This window comes from Podarcis melisellensis, assembly GCF_964234715.1.
Source record: "Podarcis melisellensis genome assembly, chromosome: 1".
NCBI classification, from domain to species: Eukaryota; Metazoa; Chordata; class Lepidosauria; order Squamata; family Lacertidae; genus Podarcis; species Podarcis melisellensis.
Window position 1 is genome coordinate 103,242,216 of NC_138528.1, and position 9,449 is coordinate 103,251,664.

A 9,449-nucleotide genomic window follows, 5' to 3' on the forward strand; every position below is an offset into this window, starting at 1 on the left:
TAAGTAATTTGTTTTGAGTTCAGTACCAGAGCTGGTGTTGGCATTTTTGAACAACCAAGAGTCAAAAATCCTTGCCAATCTACTTCATTTCGCCCAGAGTTCTACTAGTAGGTCTCAGCCTACTTCCTGCCCATCCCTGCTCTGTTGATTATGTAACTGTGTGTTTCTCAAACTGGGGTCTCCAGCTGTGTTTGGACTACAGTTCCCATGATCTCTAGCTAGCAGGACCAGTGGTCAGGGATGATGGGAGTTGTAGTCCCTAAGCATCTGGAGGGCCAGGTTTGCCTATACCTGCTCTAGAAAGTCACCCTGCTTCCCCACCCAATCCCGCCCAGAAACTGAAGTGGCAATTCCAACTCTCCATATTGTAGCCTGTTGCCAGACCATTCATGTTCATGAACTTGTTGTTGTTACTTCTCTCATCTGACTGGGTTGCCCCAGCCCACAAATATAAAACCATAATGAAACATCAAACATTAAAAACTTCCTTATACAGGGCTGCCTTCAGGTATCTTCTAAAAGTTGCATGGTTAATTATCTCCTTGACATCTGATGGGAGGCTGTTGGTTTTGACAGAAGAAACATATTGATAAGCAAGATGTCTATTAATTTCTTTTAAATTGTCTCTTGGCAATATATATGCATCACTATCATCAATGATAATGGGAGCACACATTCACTTTGAGGAGTTGTGTGGTATGTAGCATTTCAAAGTAGGCTTTGTAGCAAGAACAGGGAACACATCAGAGAGTCTGTGCACCATGTTTTAATATTCATGGGACATTTGGAACAGAATTCTATTATATGCCTGCGACCGAAGGGGCTGGGAGAAAATGACATATATTTGCCTCTCGCTCACTCTCTCTCAATTTGGACAGCAGTCATCACAGAAAGAATCGTATTTTGCTCTCACCATTTCCTGCATTTAGACTTTATTACCGTTTTTCTGTTTTCTAGGAAGTCGTTCAGGAGCTCTGCTAAGCGCAAACTGGGGAAAGTTCATTTTCGAAGCTAGCTTGTGCTGTTCTGTATACTGCCCTCTACCCATAGATCTAGGGGTGCTGATTTGGTCCCCAACTTGGTAACCAAGTTATGGGTGCCCAGCACACCCAATGTAACGCCATAACATCACTCACCCCGCAGCCTCAGAACCTGTTTTCTGGTGCCACCGGACGTCAGGTTCCAAGGTCCTGCTAGGCCTCAGACAGCATCTCTTAGGTCTCACGAGGCCTCAGGCATGACTTCCAGTGCTTTGCGAGGCACCGGACGTTGTGTTGGGGGCCCTGTGGTGTGGATGCTGAGTATCCACAACAAATATTTTGTGGGTGCTCGACCCCCAAGGCCCCCTAGAGATGGCGCCCCTGCTCAGGGCAGTTCACAACATAAAATTACAATGTAAAATACAAAATACATAATGAAATTAAGAACAGAAACAAACCAATAACACCCCTTTCCACAGCACATTTAAAAGGGCATTGGGTGTCAGTCAACCAAAGGCCTGGTTGAAGAGGAATGCTTTCGCCTGGCGCCTAAAGGTGTACAATATAGATGTCAGCTGAACCTCCCTGGAGAGAGCACTCCACAAAGGGGAAGCATTGCAGAAATGCTCATTCTCATTTTGACACCCTCTGGACCTCTTATAGAGGAGACACACAAAGAAGGGCCTCAGAATATGATCTCAGAGTCCAGGGACAGTCCTTGAGGTATCTAATTTTCTTGAATATCTGCTGTGCCTCTTAATCATGCCTGCTTATATACCTTTCTGATGTAAGCATTAACAGTGGCATAGCGTGGGTTGTCAGCACCCGGGGCAAGGCAAGTAATTTGCACCCCTTAACCCGTGGATTTGCACCCCCTAACCCTAACCCCCAGATGTTGCGCCCGGTGCAGCCGGCCCCCCTGCACCCCCCCACGCTACGCCACTGAGCATTAAAGTCTTGGGCAGAAAGCAAGCTGGAGTTCGTTCTTATCTGGCAGTGAGAGCCAGGACAGTAAAGATCTTATACGTATGTCATGACCCAAGAATGGAATGAACGTGTTGTTAATAACAGAGCTCAGGAGTCACTGAATTTTCACTTCCTGATATTAGTTACACTAATTCTATGCGCCAGTGAATGATATTCTGCTGGTACTGATTTCTTTTCTCCTTCAGCTTGTTACCTTTTATTTCTTTATATATATTTTTACCTCAGTAAAATGAGATGCCATATACCAGGCTTTCAAAAAATTAATAAGGACTTTAATAATATGAGCTGATGACCTAATAGCCAAATGTGTTTCTGTCCAATTGCCCACTCCATTTACCATTTCATAGCATGAAATTGACGCTTTTCAAAAGCTGTGAAAAAGAAAGTCATTCTTTTTGCACAGGAGATATTTTTCTTTTTACGAAGCATTTCGCACTGGCTGCTATTGCTTCTGCTACTCACACACACAAAATGCAATTGTTTTGTGTGTAAAGCTGCCAGTTTGGGGCTTTATCAAATTGCTAGGCTGGGAATGAATTTTTCATGAAAGTCCTAGAGCTGTGTGGACATTTCAGGCTACAGAGCTGGGCAGACATTCAATATTTAAAATGAAAGCAGAGTTCAGGGATAACAGCCACAGTTTCTTCTTGTATGCTGCCTTATTAAAAAAATGAGGGAAAGAGGGGGCAGTAAGGGGGGAAATATGAAAGATGAGTCAAGGAACAAAAATGTTTGGCTTTCAATATTTGGTTCCAAAGTATTATACCAGAGGAGAACTCAGTTACTAATTTAACTAATAAGGATAACCACAACACCTTGGGGAAGTCAAAATAAGTGTGCCTCTTCCAATTATTTCTTGACTGGATGACATTCATACAGCCTCCAGGAGACAAACATTGTTCGCGGCTAGCGAAGGAACTAAAGGAGAGCAAAGATTGTAGAGAAATTGGTTTCCGCACAAATAATTGAATATTGATAGTCACTTAAGATCACTGTGTGCAACATATATAGATGGGGGATATATTTGTGTTAGCATCTTAACTGTGTGCTAAATTAGTCTTAATTTTTCCTATTCCAGAAAGCCTTCTGCAATTTGCCATTTTGTTTACCTTGTCTTATAACTCAGATGCCATTAATCTGTTGTGCTGAGTAATCGGCTTCATTACAATGTAAGCAAGAGCCTTAAAATTGTGTGGAAGTTACACTGATTAATCAAAACATAGGAATTTGCTTCCCCATGCTGAGCATAAGCATCAGACAAAATTGTTTAATGACGCTAATGCAGAATTCATAATTCAAATACTGATTAAATAGCTGCTTTCATTCATTCTTCAAGTGCAATTTACTATATTAATAATACGTTCTTCCAAATGTATCCCCAGAAATGAGATGAAGATTGATATCATTTCATATATACGGTTTCCCAAAGCATCTCACAAACAATAACATCAGGTTTAATCCGCAAACTCACTGAAAGCCAGCAGCCCTGGGATTCTATGGAATGAAGGATGGTTGAACAGATCAGCAAATAAAGACTGAGAGGGAAGGGTTAACTGGGTCCACTGAGGGAGAAAGTTCCAGAACTTAGGTGTCAAGACTGAGAAGGCCCTATTCTGCCCACCACTTCAGATCAATCCTTCAATAAACAAATAACTGATAATTAGCTGGTAAATAAATGCATTGGTAAGAAATAAATTAACAGATCAATCAATCACTCAATCAATCAATCAATCAAATAAACCTAACAGGGAAAGAGCTGACTCTGAAGTTCTCTGGCCCACACATGGTGTCAGAACACTGAGTAGTCTTTAAGGCTACAGTCTTGTATTTACCTGAAACTAAAGTCCATTGAACTCAGCCCAGCTGGTTTCTAAGCACATCTGTGTAGGATTATGCTGTTAAAAGCTGTGATTCTGAGCCTCTTTGAAAACCTGTTTAGAACTGCAGCAGTTCCATTTCTCTCTAAGTATGAAATAATTGCTGAAGCATAAGGACTGACACATTGTACCATGCAATTTTGAGTTACATCACCTCACGTTGTGCCTCCAGATGCACTGGGTGTTACTTTCAGAATACTATTCTAGTCACTTTCCCTGCTCCCACCAGCCACCTTCTTCATAGGCTCTGGCACAATATTTCTGAATGCCCCCATCCACCTGTTATTTCTTTCCCCTTTTCTCTATTTATTTATTTTTATTTATTTAAACCATGGAAAATATTTATTTAAAACATTTCTATACCCCATTTATACCTGCTCTCTATACCTTCAGTAACAACATATTATTACATATACCACATCAATAACAGCAAAATATTCCATTGGTAATGCTGAAGAATGGCATCGGCCTGGAATCACAAACTGGGCTTTGGCAAAACTTAATAGACTGATCTGTCCTGGGGAGGGAGGGGTTAAGTTGGGATGGAGGGGGGAAGTCTTTGTAATTGTGCTTATACACTGAAAATCAATCTACCGTAGCAGCGGTGTTCATATTTAGTGCATAACAATCAAATCATATATAGATATAGACATATATTAGGGCTGGAATTTCCAAGATGTAGCCGAGAGTCTTCCTTTGTATAAATGGTGTCCAAGCGGCATTTTAAAAAATTGACTTAAATGTCTGGGAAAACCCAGCCGAATTTCCCAAAACATATATACATATTAAAAAATACCTCCATTTATTTTCTTTTTCTGAGATTTGGGGGGGGGGGCTCAACTCACACACCCCCGGCAAAAAAATCAACAACTTTTGTGTCTGGATTTTCACCTTTTGAAATATGACAGCCCTAACATATGTGCTAAATTAAAGTATTTAGAACTGCAAGCCCATTTTCCGACGTAGAAAAATCAGTGACTAGTTCAGCCACAGTCTAAAAAGCTGCCCTGAAGAGTGAGTGTCATCTAGATGCATTTTTTCTGGTGAGAGAATCCCAAAGAGGTGATATAGAATGAAGGCTCAATATAAAAACACAAGATCAGGCCAGGGGCCCATCTGATTCAGCATGCTGTTAGCTTCATTGAAGTTTGATTTTTGCGAGACAGGGAGAAAAACTTTTCTCTATCCACTTTTCCTATACCATGCATAATGGTATTCCCTTACTCACCGTTTCTCTAAACTACACTCCGTTGTAGTGTAAGCAGTACACGGTCCACTAAAATAAATTTCACTGGACAACAGCGATCCCAGTAATAATAATAATAATAATTTATTATTTATACCCCGCCCATCTGGCTGGGCCTCCCCAGCCACTCTGGGCGGCTTCCATAAAAACCAAAAATACAGTAAAATCACACGTTAAAAACTTCCCTGAACAGGGCTGCCTTAAGATGTCTTCTGAATGTCAGGTAGTTGATTATCGCTTTGACATCTGCTGGAAGGGCGTTCCACAGGGTGGGCGCCACTACCAAGAAGGCCCTCTGCCTGGTTCCCTGTAGCTTTGCTTCTCGCAATGAGGGAACCGCCAGAAGGCCCTCGGCGCTGGACCTCAGCGTCCGGGCAGAATGATGGGGGTGGAGACGCTCCTTCAGGTATACTGGACCGAGGCCGTTTAGGGCTTTAAAGGTCAGCACCAACACTTTGAATTGTGCTCGGAAACATACTGGGAGCCAATGTAGGTCTTTCAAGACCGGTGTTATATGGTCTCGGCGGCCGCTCCCAGTCACCAGTCTAGCTGCCGCATTCTGGATTAGTTGTAGTTTCCGAGTCACCTTCAAAGGTAGCCCCACGTAGAGTGCATTGCAGTAGTCCAAGCGGGAGATAACCAGAGCATGCACCACTCTGGCGAGACAGTCCGCAGGCAGATAGGGTCTCAGCCTACGTACCAGATGGAGCTGGTAAACAGCTGCCCTGGACACAGATTTAACCTGTGCCTCCATGGACAGCTGTGAGTCCAAAATGACTCCCAGGCTGCGCACCTGGTCCTTCAGGGGCACAGTTACCCCATTCAGGACCAGGGAATCCTCCACACCTGCCCGCCTCCTGTCCCCCAGAAACAGTACTTCTGTCTTGTCAGGATTCAACCTCAATCTGTTAGCCGCCATCCATCCTCCAACCGCCTCCAGACACTCACACAGGACCTTCACTGCCCTCACTGGTTCTGATTTAAAAGAGAGGTAGAGCTGGGTATCATCTGCATACTGATGAACACCCAGTAACCAGGTATTTGGTTGACAGTGTATCTGATAAGGAGCGTATGTGTGTGTTAAGGGTGCATACTTTGCATGGGAGGGATCTTGTCTCAGTGATATTTTTTTATGCCACTGGGCACCAGGTGGTTTTCTTACAGTGAGGACAGCAGTCTTTGCTGGAACCTAGCCCTCAAGATGCTTGCAACGTGTCACTCAGGGTGCTCACCTGAGAAACTGAGTGCTCCCGAGGCTGATAAATTGCTAGAGGGAGGAGGTTTTTCCAGCAGGAGAGAGAGAGAGGAGCAGAACTTGACAGCATGGGTTTGGAAAGGAATCGGCACAAGATGGCAGGGTAAAAGATGAAGGTCTTGTCTTTGTTCTATCCATTGCAGAAGAAGACACAGCAAAACTCACAGGAATAGCCGCTGTATAGTTTAACCACATAGCAAATAAAGGTAGACTGATTAAAAATATGAATGCCTTTGACGTGCATCATTCATTTTGAGTAACTGCATATGTTACTGTATGTAACATTGCTGTTGTTTTAGTAGTTTAGTCGTGTCTGACTCTTCTTGAACCCATGGACCAGAGCACGCCGGGCACTCCTGTCTTCCACTGCCTCCCGCAGTTTGGTCAGACTCATGTTTGTAGCTTCAAGAACACTGTCCAACCATCTCGTCCTCTGTCATCCCCTTCTCCTTGTGCCCTCCATCTTTCCCAACATCAGGGTCTTTTCCAGGGAGTCTTCTCTTCTCATGAGGTGGCCAAAGTATTGGAGCCTCAGCTTCAGGATCTGTCCTTCCAGTGAGCACTCAGGGCTGATTTCCTTAAGAATGGATAAGTTTGATCTTCTTGCAGTCCATGGGACTCTCAAGAGTCTCCTCCAGCACCATAATTCAACATTAACATTAGCATACAGTAAATGATCAGATTGTAAACTGCAAGCTCTCCTGTCACATAGAAGGAAGTGGCTTTTTTCAGTTTCTGGAACTGGCTATCAAGAAAGAGGCTTTGGAGCTGTTTTCTCTGCTGGCTGATGCAGTCTTAAAAGCATTGCTGTGGTTTAGCTTTGCTCTCCTCCATCTATTGTTAGCGATATAACAACAATGGGCATAGCTGCCTCACACCAAGTCAGAACATGGGTCTATCTAGCCATACGATGGGTGGGTGGGGCAAAATCAAAAAGTGGGTGGAGTAATGGATAGTGACTCCTACCCTTGTAAGAGCTGGCTACTTTCCAGCCATGCAAAAGTCATATCCCCACCCATTGTCACAGTCCAACTATGCAAAAAGCACTCTAGGAGGCTACAGAGTAGGGGAGAGGCATGTCCTGGAGAGAGTCTTGGCGGTCAGATAAAGAGGGCTGGTGCATTCACCTCCTAGGTTTGAGTTTCCCCAGTCCTGGTCTACACTGGCTGGGCTTTTCCTAGCCCTACCATGAGACCTTTCTCGAGGATGTGGGACACCTCCGAGCTTTCCTTGCAAGGAAATTTGACCCAGTGAAGTTTCCCTCGGTGTTTCTACCACTTAGAGAAACGGGAAGCACAAAGCAAAATGTTGCTCTTTCTGCCAGGTAATCCTAGCATAATAAGATGATGATGATTAAATCTCTCTCTTTTAGGGCCCTTGAATAAATAAAACAACTTCCATTAAATGAGAGAGCTAAAGGTAACCTCTGCAAGGTGGCATGTGAAAGGAATGGTCTCCAGACCCTGCCTCTGCAGAGGCTTACTACACGACAAAATAATTGACTGTATTTTTAGCAGCCTATATTTTACAAAATAAGAACTGAACAGCGGGCCTTTGTCACAGCTTCAAGTTCACCGTAGAAGGAGGTAATGATTTAAAGCTTTGGGGGGGAGAAAAATGTATAGAGGCTTAGAGACAACCTAGGGCAAATCTCCTGGAACCTGAACGCAATGTAATAAAAGGAATAATTGAAAAGGACAAATAAATATTTGTCTTTAAATTTAGGGGAGATACGGGCAGCAGCCTTGAACACCCTTATTTCAGATGAATTCAGGAGAGTTTCCAGGGCTACAATGGACCTTTGCTTTGTGGGCTGTTCATCTCATTCTTTCCCTCTGCCGATTTCTGCCTACATGCATCTGTTATATTTAGCATTTTCCACCTCGTTACTACCAAACAAATATGTTTGTTCTTTACTTCTGTCTAATTTTAAGAAAACAACATACTAAAGCATTTGTACAGTGCAATCTTCTAGGAGGGGGTGTATGCAGAGGCAGGGGGTTATGAAGGCAGTTTTACCGCAATACTGAACGCCTTGCTAGTCTTGAGACCTAAGTGCGGGTTAGGGAAACATTCTGCATTCCTATATCCTTTTTTCAGCTTTAAATATTTTGAACCATTTCCCCTCTCATTGAGAGGAAGGGGAAGGGGAAATTTAGTGATGCTCAAGAGTGTAGCACCTTGGGATTTATTTATTTTTCAGGGTTTAGCAGGATCCAAACCACTTTTGAGCATTGGGGTGCTCCTTTTTTTGGCTTGACAGATGTTGGAACTCTGAAGTCAGTTGGGCTACGGAGTTGGAGGAGCCAAGAGTGAGGGAGGTTGTGAAATCATATCTCTCTCTTTTGGCCCCTGGGACGTCCTCCAGGGACCATTAGATTATAGGAATGGGCAAAAAAAATGTTCATTTTGGTTTCTCAGTTTCTCATGTTTCCAATCTTAAATTCTGTTCTCCATGTCACCACATTAGTTTGCATTTTTTTAAAAAGTCCTCATGAAAATTTATCAGCATTTTGCGGCAACTTTCTCCTAATATCCTCATTTTTGTATACAATTTTGCTTACTATACACATTTTAGCAAAGCAAGTCTTCCTGATACATTGTAAACTCTTTTCACTAACATATGCATTTTAATACACAATTTACCATAGGGTGTTCATGTTTCAAAAAATGGTTGTGTTTTGATTCACACCATGTTTTGGAAACTGTGAACTGTGAACCTTTTAATGTGAACTGGATTGCATTTCTCCCCCATCCCTAAATTGTACCTCTTGAAGACATACCTGAAAATCCTCAACAAGGGCACATAGGAGAGGGGTATTTTAAATCACCTTTTTGTTATTATACCGCATTGTGGTGTAAAAATCATCTGTATCAATTCTCCTCTTGAAATAATTTCCCCAATAGTCTCTAATATTCCAAATGTTTTCTGAATATTCACCAAGCATTTGGGTTGGGATTTTTTTTTCGCATTTGGCCTTTGACTAGGCCTGCATCCACACTGCAGTTAATTATATTTTCCTGACATTTGTCTAACTATTAGTTTGCACATTGTATTTTAGCTTTCACATGATGTAAAAGCCACTTCTGGGAAACCAATGGAA